Below are 13614 nucleotides of genomic sequence, written 5' to 3' on the forward strand. Positions count from 1 at the left end.
CTTGCCCAGGGTCACACAGCTAGTTAAGTGTTAAGTGTCTGAGGCCATATTTGAACTCAGGTCCTCCTGACTCCAGGGCCGGTGCTCTATCCACTGTGCCACTTAGCTGCCCCAAGGAGGTTATATTCTAATGGGGAGGGAAAGAGAGCACATAAAAGAGAACTGAAAAGTTCAGGGTAGAGGGAAGAAGAAGGAATAAAGGAGGGGAAGGTACATTTTTGAGTTTATGGTGGCTAAGTTCAAAGAGTCAAAAGCAGGTAAGTTTTGGTCTAAGTCACGAAGAGGATGATTAGAACAATAGGTAGTGATTGAGTCTGAGAAAAATATATGGATAGTCCATGTAAGCCTGAGCTTAAAAGGGACATGATCACTGATTAACTATTTTATGGGCTGACATATTAGGTTAAATAGACATTCTCTTCTTGGCTCTGACGAGAAGTACTAGGAGCTATGGATAGAAGTTGGGGGGAAAAAGATTTCATTTTGATGTAAGAGAGGGGAAAACAATTTTTTAACAATTTTATCTAGCCAAGAAGTAGTCATTTTCACCTCATTAGAGATCTTCCAGAAGAAATCGAATGGATCTACTCTACAAGGGACCCCTATTCAGGTATAGGTTGGAACAGATACCCCTCTGAAGTACCTTCCAGACTGGATATTCTGAGGGGTTTTGTTGTTGTTGTTATTGTTGTTTTTATGCTCTGTTAAGAAGATGAGATGATGCCACTGGGGGAATTTTCCTCTGATTACTGATTTCAAAGGTACCTTGAATGCATTGATTCTTAATTGGAATTTGCTTTGCACAAGAGAGTTTTTAAAAGCATTGGATGTTCTTTTATACCTTTGGCTTCCTAAATAAATCCATGCTGACCTTCAAATAAGAGACTTTATTACTAATTAAAGGCTTGCCCTTCCTGGGATCTATGAATCATTTGTGAATATTCACATGTGATTGGTGTACAAATTAGAACTACTTGAGAGTGGTACTTATAGATTGTTGACAGTGTGGTAAATGTGGCCTGGAAGGAGATGAGGTTTGACTTCAGGACTGGTGTTAATCATAGTCCTTTGAGAATTATTTCCATCAAATATTAAGAATCTAATTTTGGTTGATTGCCATAGAGTTAAACTATGTTAAACTTACAACCAAGTAGTTGCCAATTTCAGATGGCCAAAAAAAAAATCTGATGACATCCTGAGTGGTTGATGATGCTAATTCTGGCAATGACATTTGTATGCCAGATGAGAGGATACATCTCCTACCTCCTCCCCCATAGTCTGGGCTCTGCTGAAATTTCTGCCTTTAGCTACTGGTTGAAGAACACAATACCATTTGAAATTCAGTATTTTCTCACAATTAGCTTCACTTACCAAGTGCCACCTAACCCAAATCTGACTGAGTAATCTTGCCTTAGTCTCCCACAATACTCCATTTAGGTCTTAATAGTTGGAGTTAGGAAAGATATCTAGAGGTGTCTAAGAAACAGTATTAAATAAAATAAAAGGAAGCTTGACTCAGTGCATTTATTTCCTTATTATAGTATTGCTAATATATAGGAAGAGGATGAAGGTATATAAAAAATCTGGTGTTTGGGAGGTTGGAGTAGGGGAGCAAGGGAGAGGCATCAGGCAGAAAAGGGGGAAAAAAAGAATCAGCTCCTAAGGCTATTTAGTCTAGTGTTCTCATTGTAGAGTTGGGGAAACTGAAGCCAAGGGAAGATATGTGATTTGAACAAGGGCGCACAAACATCAGAGGTGAGATTTTAACCTATGTGTTATAATTCCAAGGTTAATGCACCTTCCATTGCACTATACTTTAAGGTAACTAGGAAAGAAAATGGGAACTGGCAGAAGGTGCTGGTTGACAATCTTGGATATCTACCACCAAGTCATTATGGAACAATGTTGTAAAAGGAGAAGGGGAAAATGTCTTCAGGAGATTGACGGGACAAAACTGAGAGGCTTACCCCAAAACATCAGAGTGATCAAAGCAGTTAGAAAGTGGGTTTCTGGATCCAAAAGAACTTAGGGATGCATGGGCTACAGAAGGTAAGACTTGGCAGGGGTGGCTGGGAAATACACATAGTCCTTAGGTTTTGGAATGTTGTCATGAGGAAGAGAGATTGGACTACAAGCAGGGGCACAGAGAGTATTCCTTGGAGCAATGGATTAATATAAAGAAAAAAATTCCTAACAATTAGAGCTTTCCCGTATCCATAGAGATTTTCAAATATAGATAATATGATTATTTTTCAGTATACTTCTTAGTAATTTTGAGTTTACTTTGTATTTAACTATATGCCTATTTCATTTCCTAAATGTCTCTCTTCTCCCTCCATAGAATATAAATTCCTTGATAGTAAGGAATGTTTGTGTTTGTTTCTATATATCCAGCCCCAGTACAAAGTCTTACATATTGTAGATTACAGACTGTAGGTAAATAATGCTTGTTGAATTGAATTGGATTAATGAAAATATAAAAGGCAGTTTCTATTAGAACAGAGGTCTTTGAGGCCCTCAAAAATCCTAAGTTTAAATCAGAAGGGGCCTCAGAGTCTATTTAGTTGAGTTTAACTATGAACCTAAATGAATCTATCTTGGTTTGAAGTGATTGCAGCAATTCTGCACATTGTATCTGAAGAAATATCTTATACCTTTTATCCTTTTTCAACAGATATTTCTCTACTGCAGTTAATTGTCTGTACTATATGCAACAAGCATTGGTAAAGCTAATTGCAAATTGTAGTCCATTCAAGTTTGGAAAATCAGTGCTTTAAGATTGTAGGGATGGGCAGAAGTAGTGGAGTTTGTCATGCATGGCTATGATGTATGGTATTGTGGGGACCAATTTTTAATTGGGGAGTGCTAGCTAAGCAGCTTGCCTCAATATTGGGGCAAGGAAGGAGACCGGCAGCCTCCCTCAAAACAGAACAAGATTTATTTTATTTGTTTTGGGGGTTTTTTTGCGGGGCAATGGGGGTTAAGTGACTTGCCCAGGGTCACACAGCTAGTTAAGTGTCAAGTGTCTGAGGGCGGATTTGAACTCAGGTACTCCTGAATCCAGGGCCGGTGCTTTATCCACTGCACCACCTAGCCGCCCCCAAGATTTATTTTAACAAGAATGAACATTAAAAAAAAAAAAACCACAAACAGTATCAGTAGGACCAAGGGAAAGGAAATAAAATGGAGAAGGGGAAATTATAATACCTGAAAAAATACCACCGCCCAAGAATCAGCTGAAAATACGCAGCAGAACACCTGTCGCTTTCCAACTTCCACCTAGAATGCCCAATTCTCCTCCCCCAAACCTAGAAACACCCCACACAGCCCCAGCCAATGGGATGGCCGCTCTGACAGTCACATGACTGCCCTCACTAGGCTTCCAATCATTATAATTTTGCCAGGCCCATGTAGGTGTCGGCGAGTGGTGATGACGTGAGGTGCCAGAGTCCTGGCAATGGCTACAACCAGTGGATGGAGCACCTTGCGGTTTGCGGAGCCCCAAGCCAGTGAGCGCCGAGGCATAAAAACCTCAAATAACAAATAATTCTTTACAGTATGAAACTTTAGGTGAGAATGAGGAGAGAAGGGAAAGCTGGGAGTCCTCTCAGGGTAAGAGGGTCCTGCCCTGTCTGCAGTTCCCTTCAGTAAGACCATGAGAGATGATCTCTATCTCATTGAAGAGACTGAGAGGTGCATGGGACTATGCATTTTATTGCAGACATTTGCTAACCCAGGAGCAGGCACCAGAGAGAAACAAACCTAAGGAAAGAACACTGGGTAGACACTACCACCCTGCTCCACCTTACTTCCTTTTGTGGTTTAATGAACTGTATCCTGTTAAAGAATATATTTGCTGGATTTAATATTATCTCTCATCAACACTGCGGTCTACTCTGTAGGTTGCCAGTTGCCCCTTTGTTTGCAGAATGAGAGTGCAATGGAACCCACACAGGAAAGAGGGACCTAGGATAGTACAGGGACTGGGAGCTCATCCCTGTCTCATGGTTAGAGGGCTGTTCTCTTGAATTGACAACATAAACTTGAACCATTTCATCTCTACCCTTCTAGGAACTAGGCCATAAATCTAACTCATAGTAGAAATTTTACTTTATTGTGGTATAAGTTCCATAACATATAAGTTATGAATAACCCAAGTTACATATGTTTCAGGCTAAGTTATGAATGTATCAGATCAAGTTCACAAAGGGGGTCTGATGTTCTTATATATTTTTTTAAATTAATTTTTATTTCATATATACATACATATATGCATATACATACATATTGATTTCCTATATATATTAAATATGATGCCATGGCATTATAAATTGAAAAGAAGAAACAAAAGCATTATTAAATATTGAAACACCTTCATGACTTCATGACTTTTGACCCACCTTTTATCAGGCTAAATTATTTCTGTATCAGACCAAGTTATGTATGTATTAGGCCAGATTATGTATGTATCAGGCTGCTATGTTACATATGTACCAAGTAAATTTACATATATATACATATATATGGCCATGTTACATATGTATCAGGCTAAATTATGTCTGTAACAGGCTGTGTTGCATATGTATCAGGCCAAGTTAATCTGTAGCTGGCCACATTACATATGTATCATCTATATCGTATTTGTACGGATGTCTTGTTGTGGTTAATTATCATTACTACATATCATTTATATTTTTATAAAAGCAGGTATTTCTTAAATGTTAGGCTATTTTTCTGTACTCACACATATTCCTGTACCTTGTTAATGCCTCCAATCTGAAGAGATTAAAAACATTGTTTCTTATTTTGTTTCATTTCTATAAAAAAAGAAAAAGAAGCCCAGAAAAGTACTCAGAGATATCATGTTTCTTTGTAGTATCTCCCTTTTACTTCAAGTTAAAGTTTTGCTGACCAGTGCCCATTTCAGAGATTTTCTTTCTCCTACCACAACACAGTCCAGCCCTGTCATTTGACAGATGAGAATGCTGAAGCCCAAGTAGATTAGGTAATTTGACAAAGGGCACGCATGTAGTAAGCATCAGAGAAAGGAGGATTTGACTCCTCTGACCCCAGAGCCGGTGTTCTCTCCACTGTACCAGGTTGTCTGTCAACAGCATTTGCGACAGATGTAAGAGCACATTCCATATTCTTGTGGCTACCTGGATCTCTGCCTTTATTTGCATACTCCACTGAACATCTCTGATAAACTTACCATCAACACCACTTACTCCTCGGCTCCTTTCTCCTGGTCACTACACACTTCCCTTTGTCCTAATTCTTTAATCTGTGCCTTCATCTCATTTCCTCCTATCCTCTCCAGAGCTTTCTCCAGTGACTGTCTCTCTCCCTCCTGCACCTTTAATCTCTTCTATTCTACCAGCTCCTTCTCATCTACCAATAACATGCTCAGACCCTTTCTTGGGTCTTCTTACTCCATCTCAGATGCCTTCCTAACCTCCTCCTTCCCTTCTCTGACAAACAACTTGGGGAAAAAAAAGTTGTCTATACTTTGAGAGTAAGATGACCAACAAAAAGAGTGGATTAGTAAAAACTTGTCTAACCTTCTTCCATGCTCTCCTCCTTTCAAGTACTTTTTCATGTCATTTCTTGGATATTCTCAGCTCTATATAGTTTTTATCATGTCATTCCTTTGCTAAAACATCTGTTATGGGTTCCCCAATGCTTTCCAAGTAAATCATAAATTCCTTAGCTGAAGGGGCAGCTAGGAGGCACAGTGGATAGAACACTGGCCCTGGAGTCAGGAGGACCTGAGTTCAAATCCAGCCTCAGACACTTGACGCTCATTAGCTGTGTGACCCTGGGCAAGTCACTTAGCCCCAATTGCCTCACCGCAAAACAAAACAAAACAAATTCCTTAGCTGAGTATTCAAGGTTCTCTACCCTCACATGCACTTTATGCTCTATTCAGAATGTTCTCCTCTGTGTTAGCCCATATACAAGTACTCTTCTATGTCTATTTATGCTGTTTCTTGTGCCTGACCATGCTCCCTACCTGTGTCTACCAAATGTTTTTCTGTCCTTGAAATTTCAGCTCATTTGCCATACCCTTCATGAGGTCTATCCTGATCTCATTGGTCAATAAAAGCATTCCCGTTTGGGCCTCACACAACACTTTTTGGGGGGGTACCCTTCTAAAGCATTTTTGTGATGTTAGGCATTTATAGTTATCTGCATTTGTTCCTTATAACTACTAGACTATAAGCTCCATGAGGGCAGGGTCTATGTGTCATCTTTTTTTTTTAAATTGACCCCAGCTATTAGCATGACTCTATACCAAAGGTGTCAAAATCCTGCCTTCTCCCAAATATGGCCTAAGACATAAGACATTATCTATAACATAATGTCAATTTGTTGTTTTCTTAATCAATATATACTTCCCATAGGGCTATATTTCTATTTCTGTTTGATACCACTGCTTCATAATTCTCAGAAATAAAATCTCCATTTCTATAAGTAAGGGGCAGGGGAGGATGTTATTGATTAATTGTTTTCTTTAAAGAAATTTTAAAAATGAAAGTATATAGTACAGTTAGCTTCTCAGGAATATTTGTTTCTACCCTCATGTTGCATTATTACTTTTTTTTACTTAAACACCCACAGATAAGGTAAAAATAGACATTGTTACATTCTCAATAGTATTGAAACTGCAGTCCACTTAAAAAAGAACAGACTCAAATCTAAAATGCATTTTGTAGATTGGCTTCTATCTTCTGTAAGTTAGATCCCACTGAAAACAAAAAAAAAAAAGTTAAAGGCTTTCCCCAAAATAAGGCAATGATGAGTTCAAATCTTTTTCTCAGAAGCAACATCCATCTGAGTTAGTAAGTGGAGCAAATCCCATTTAAACCTTAAAATTCAAAGTTTTTTTTAAATTGATGTTAAAATTTTGTTTTTACATATATTTTGGAAAATAAAATTCTATTCAGAAAAAAATTAAATTAAATTAAACATTAAACTAATAAGTGCCAGCATAAATTTGTTTGACTGGATTCCACATCACACCCACAAATGGCTTCTTGTTTTATTCTTTTCTTTTTCTTTTCTTTCTTTTTTTTTTTTTTTTTTTGGTCTGGATCTCATGAAGTGATCTGATTGTCAAATCACATCATCATAGATTTCAATCTGGAAGGGATACTAGAGGTCATATAGCCCATCTCCCTCGTTTTACAGGTGAGGAAGTTGGGGTCAGAAGGGGTTAAGTACCTTGTCCAAGCTCACATAGGTAGTGATGGAGACCCGTTTGACCCCAGGTCCTCAGACCAAAGCCAATGAGTGATCTTTCAAACATGAAGACCACCATCCACAGATCAATCAATCAAAAGGCACAGTGGTAGGTGTTGGGCATATAAGGACAAAAAAATGAAATATGAAACTGCCTCCCCAATGAAAGTGATGTCCTATGTCATACATTCTATCTTGCCGGAGAGAAATATACACTTCGGTTTTCATTTAAATATACCAATATCATAGAGACAAGTGGTTTTGAATGAGTAAGAACTGGGTTCAAGTTCTGCCCCTATGTGACTCTTGGCAAGTTACAACCTTTCATTACTCCAAACAACTCTCTGAGACCATAAACTACTGAGGGGTTTATGAATTACATAGGTGGATGGAGCTTCAGTATCAGGATTCTTCGATGCCCATTGCATCAGTTTCATGGGCATTTCTTCCTCCTACCCTCTAAAAAATCCATAGCCAACCTATTAAAATGTGTATACTTTACAAATACCTTTTGTAAGAAAATTAGGGGCAGCTAGGTGGCGCAGTGGATAGAGCACTGGCCCTGGAGTCAGGATGACCTGAGTTCAAATCCGGTCTCAGACACTTAACACTTACTGGTTGTGTGACCCTGGGCAAGTCATTTAACCCCAATTGCCTCACCAAAAAAGAAAATAGGTTAAAGTAATGGTAAAACAATAGGATCTGAGAGCATTTAATGTTTAAATGCATTAACAATAAGGGAATAGAATTGGAATAAAGTGCACGATACAAGAAGTATCTTTAGGGTCAAGCTAAGCACTTCTAGATACCCATAAATGAGCATAACTGTTGAAACTACTAGGTAGATCATCACATTCTGTATGAGGCACATGTCTTCCCAAATCTTTAGAATAAAAACATTAACATCCCTTCCAGTAATTCACATGGGTAATTCACTCTTGGCTGTTTTGGGAAGGTAGGGAAGAATAAAATTCCCTTATATTTATGTAATCCTTTATTACTACAAATAAGTTTTTAAAGTTATCAACTAGATGACCAACAAAAACAAACTTTCCCTGCAAAAAAAAAAAATCCTAGAAATCAGAATGTTACACAAAATTGTGAATCTTGTTACATACAGTGTGTTTCTCTTAATATACATCAAACCAAATGTGGTAGTACTAATATTGTTCTACTTATCCATGTCCTCTGCTGAACTTTCTCCTGGTTCTTTGTGAATTTCTAAATAATTAAAGGATACTCTTTTCTTTCTCATTCTCCTTTTTATTTTCATCACTGTAGTCACTCCTCACTCTGATCCCTTTACTCCTCCCACGTTCCAAAAATGGATAGTCAAGCAAAACCAATTTGGGTTGTAATGGTTCTTTCTGGAAATGTTCTCATTTTGCACCTAAAGTCTATCACCTATCCTGGAATAAGGAAGAAGGATACTATATCATCATTCTCCTCTGGGAATGATGGGTTATTGTGTTGAACTGAGTACTTAATTATCTTAACAATAACCTTAATATTGTCTTTTGATTATACAAAAAACTTTCAATTTTATATAATCAAAATTGTCTATTTTATATCTTACAGATGTCTCAGTCTCTTGATTTGATCAAGAACTTGTCATATTCATAACGGTAAAATGTATCTCTCCTTGTTTACTCTATAATATGACTGTTTATATCTAGTTCATGTATTCATTTGAGAATTGTTGTTGTATATGGCATGAGACATTGGTCTAAACCTAATTTATGTAAAATTAATTTATAATTTTCCCAGCAGTTTTTCACAAATAGTGACCTTACACCAGTGGTTGGGGTCCTTGGGTTTGTAACTCTACCATATTTGATTGCTTCTGGGTCTTGTGGGTGTAATCTTTTCCACTGATAAACACATATTTTTAACTAGTACCAAATTGTTTTGATGATTATATTTTGAAATCTGGTACTGATAGTACTCTTCTTTTTCACTTTTTTTTTTCATTGTTCTTTCAAGTCTCTTGACATCTTGTTCCTTTGAGGTAAATTTTGTTATCATTTCAAGTTTTAGAAAGTAATGCTTTGGTAGTATGATTAATATGACAATGAGTCTGTACATTAATTTAGATAGTTTTGTCATTTTTTTGGTGTTAGATTATCATGTCCCAACAAAGAACAATTAATTTATTCCAATCATTTAGGACTATTTTTTATTTTTTGTAATGGGTGTTTTGGAGTTACATTTCTATAATTTTAGTAGTTGGATCCTCAAACAATTATAATTCCATATACAAAAAAACCCCTAACATTTACATTCCTTTATTGTCTTTCATTCCTCTGCCAATTTCTTTTTCTTGCTTTATTGTTTGGCAAGTGTCTCTAGAATTATATCAGTTGATAGTAGTGACAGTTAACATACATTCTTTATCACTAATCTTATTGGAAATGTCTCTGGTGATTCTCCATTGCAGATGTTAGCTTTTGATTTTATATAGAGACTATTTAAAATGTTAAGGAATAGTTCATTTATTTACATGATTTTAAATTCGTTTATCACAAAGGGGTAGTATATATCAACAAAAATTGTTTCTGCCTATATTCATATAATCAAGTGATTTTATAACTTTTTAAAATTAATGTGGTATGTTGATAGTTTCCTTAATATTGAACTAATCCTGTATTCTTCATATAAATTCAATATGGTAATAATGTTTACAAATAACAATTTAAATAATAAATAATAAGTTATTTGTTAATAATTTATTAATTATTTTCACCTTGATATTTATTAGATACTGAGTTTTTTCTCTTTTATCTGCCTTATCTCACCATGATTTAAGTTTCAGAACCAAATTTGTCTTATGCGAGAGTTTGGTAAGATTCCATCTTTGCCTATTTTTAAAAACAATGCTTATAAAACTAAGATTAATTTTTCTTTGAATATTTGATAGAATATACTTATAATTCTATCTGGTTCTTTCCCACACCCCTTCTGGAGTGTTGACTTGTGGATTGTTTAATATTTTTTCCATGTTTCAGTTATTTCAACTTGATTTCTTGTTCTGTTAATCATAGCATTTTATACTTTTATACATATTCATCCGCTTTATTTAAAAGATCCTTTTTGCTGGCATATAACTAGGTAAAATAGGTTCTAATAATTCCCTTTATCTTTTAAAATTTTTTGTTAGTTCTTTATTTATGTTGGCAATTTTATTTTTATCTCTCTGTTTTGGGGGATCAGATTTTAGAATGCTCTCTTATTAGTTTTTTCCCAAAAAAACCCAGATCCACAAGAATTTCTGTTTTTATTTTTAGTTTTTCCCCTATTTTTTGTTTTCTAGTTATTTTAGCTGCTGTCTCAAGTCATCTATTTAAATTTTAATTATTTCAGATGTCTTTTGTTAGTTATAATTATTTTGCTGTGTGGTCAGAAAAGGATTACTTAATATTTCTGTTTTTCTGCTTTTATTTATGAGTATTTTATGCCTGATAACATGATAATTTTATGTAAAGGTAAGATTTAGAGCTGAGAATAAGTAGAATCAATTTTATTCCTATTGAGTAATCACCAAAGAACTATATATTACTCTGAAAATTCTATGCAGATCCTTAATTTCTTCTTTCTATTAGTTATTTCCAGATCTGAAAGGGGCACATTGAAGTACCCAAATATTATAGTTTTGATATCATTTCATGGTATCATAAATTTAGAGATGACAGGGTACTTAAGGTCACAGAGTTCAATGCTCTCCTTTTATAAATGAGAAAAGGGAGGAACAGATAGATTGTTACAGAGGTAAAATTTTAACCTGAGTCTTCATAACTCAAGTCCTATAGCCTATCCACTAATGCCTGTAATTTGATTAGCATTTCTTTAAGAGTTTAGATTATATACCATTCATCACACATATTTTATATACTGAAATTATTTTATTCTCCATGATGCTTTTTAGCAAAATATCATTTCTCTTATCTTTTTAAACCATGTCACTTTATTGTTGCCTTATCTTGGAGCATGATGGCTGTCATGATACATCTTCAGTTTTTAAATTTACCTGAAAAATAATAAATTCTGTACCAGTGCCTTATTTTAACTCTATGTGAACTTTTATGTTTTAAGTATTTTTCTAGTAAACAACAGCTTGTTGGATATCTTTTCTTATTTATTCTGGAGCTCTTTTCCTTTTAAGGCTGAGTTCATCCAACGTAGGTTCATTCATGATTGTAAGTGTATTTACCATTGTCATATAATGATAGTTAACATTTCTATGACACTCTAATGTTCCCAAACTTATTTGATCCACACAACAATTCTTTGAGGTAGATCCTATTATTATCCCCATTTTGCAAATAAAGAAATTGAGGTTGAGAATGATTAAGTGATTTATTCAGTGTTACCCAGCTAGTGAATGAGGACAGATAAGAACTCAGGTCTTTTCTGACTCCAAGTACAATACTCTTACCCACTGCAGCTCCTAGCTGCTTAATAGCCAATTCTACCTTTCTTCTCTCTTTCTCTTGTTTACCAATTCAGAAGGGAGAAAAGAGAAGGAATTTTATAAATATTAGTAATCTATAACTAAAGTTACTTTTTCTTTCTCCTCTTCCCCTCTTCAATTCATCATGCCCAGATTCTGACCACCGGTTTTTCCAACCTTTCCTCTCTTTTACATCATCCTTTTCCTCTTTATGACCAATACTCTGAAATGAAGATTTGTTTTGTTTGTGGTCATTTCCTTCCTTTCTCTGCTCTCCTCATGATCCTCTTCTTCTATTTCCCTTTCCTCCACCTATTTCCCTATGGAATTTTATTTTTACACCAAAATGTTGAGTATGTATTAAATCTTGTTATTTGGTTGAGATAAAAGTAAGGTGATTATTTCTTTGCTTCCTCCCCTTCCTACATATTTGTATTTTCTTTTTCTCTTATACACAATTTAAGCATAATAGTAAGTTTATTCCCTATCTTCCATAATTCCTATTTATTTCCCCTTCCTTTTCTTTCCCCTCTTAAAACCAAGAAAATAGAATAAAACTGCATTTATCTCCAGTGTTTGTATTATTAAATTCTCTCCTGATTGTTGAATACATTAGGGCTTTGTAGGGATATGTGTTTATTCTATTCTTAATAGAATATAAACACTTCATCACTGTTTCTTCTCAACCAAATGCTCAAATGGGTTTTTCTTCCTAAGTTTCTCTTCACTCTTATGTTAACATTTCAATTTTTCCTCTTGGCTCTGTTTTACCCCCCTCATGAATGCTAAAACTTTTTCTATTTCATTCAAGGCCCATTTTTTTTTTCCTCCCGTAGGATTGTAATCAGTCTTGCAGGATAAGTTTTGTTGTTGGTAAACTTCTTTTTTCTTTTGCCTTCTATAGTATTCCAAGATTTTTCTCTTTTAGATTATATGATGTTAAGTCTTGGTTGATTCTGACTGGTTGCTTGGTATTTAAACTCTTTCTTTTTGTTGGTTACAGAATTTTGTCTTTGACTTGAAGGCCCTGGATTTTGTCTATTACATTAGTGAATGTTTGGAATTACTTTCAGGGGAGTGATTCTTTTTATTTTTACTTTGACTTTTGTTCCTTTGTTCAGACATGTCTGAAGAGTGTGATAAATAATTACTAATAACCAATATCTTGGAAAGATTCTGTGCCCTCCCCTTCTTTCAAAATCCCTTCCTCTCCCCCTCCAAGGTCCAGTTCTCCTTGAAAATAAGATTATATTGAATCGCTTCATTTTAGGCCCATCTAACCCTGTAAGTAATTTAACCTAGGGTAGAGAAGCTGATTGTATTCTAATCAAGCTTGGTTGGAGATAGACCTTTTTGTCTAGATAGGAAGGCCTCTCAGTCCAGGGAATGGTTACTAATCCCATCCATTGAAAAGGGTATACAATTTTTGAACTGATAGCTCAAACTGGGGCCAATCTGGTATAGCACTTCCTTTTAATATGGCCTACTTCCAAACTAAGTCAACCAACTAGATTTGATTGCTATTTGATGAACCACCTACTGTTTCAAGGTATATAGACTGTGAGGCCTACCTCCATGACTGCCTTTGGTCAGAGAAAGGCTTCCAGTAACTATCCTTTTATTAATAACCTGTGGGCCTTATTAATAAAAATGATTGAATTGCCCAGAAACTGTGTCTCTTGTATTTTCAATTATCACAACAGTTTTATTTTCTTATTTCTTGAAATATGACATCCAAATTTTTTGTTTGGCCAGTTTTCTAGGAGTCTGCTCTTTATTTGTTTGTTTGTTTGTTTATTTAGTGGAGCAATGAGGGTTAAGTGACTTGCCCAGGGTCACACAGCTAGTAAGTGTCAAGTGTCTGAGGCTGGATTTGAACTCAGGTCCTCCTGAATCCAGGGCCGGTGCCACCTAGCTGCCCCGGA

The 13614-nt window shown here is 35.6% G+C and overlaps 1 protein-coding gene across 4 annotated transcripts in view; it reads right to left on the reverse strand.

Annotated features, from left to right (window-relative positions):
* The window catches only part of LIN7A (lin-7 homolog A, crumbs cell polarity complex component), a 236708-nt gene that overhangs the window by 37030 nt on the left and 186064 nt on the right, over positions 1-13614 (reverse strand). Inside the window, exon 6 of one of the 4 annotated variants that reach the window (XM_043967438.1) lies at positions 4323-6748. The exons of the other annotated variants lie outside the window; for them this stretch is intronic. The gene's annotated coding sequence lies outside the window, so the exon portion shown is untranslated. Of the gene's footprint in view, positions 1-4322; positions 6749-13614 lie in introns of those variants that run through there. 4 annotated transcript variants of the gene reach the window in all.

The sequence above is a fragment of the Dromiciops gliroides genome, chromosome 5 (genome assembly GCF_019393635.1).
Source record: "Dromiciops gliroides isolate mDroGli1 chromosome 5, mDroGli1.pri, whole genome shotgun sequence".
NCBI classification, from domain to species: domain Eukaryota; kingdom Metazoa; phylum Chordata; class Mammalia; order Microbiotheria; family Microbiotheriidae; genus Dromiciops; species Dromiciops gliroides.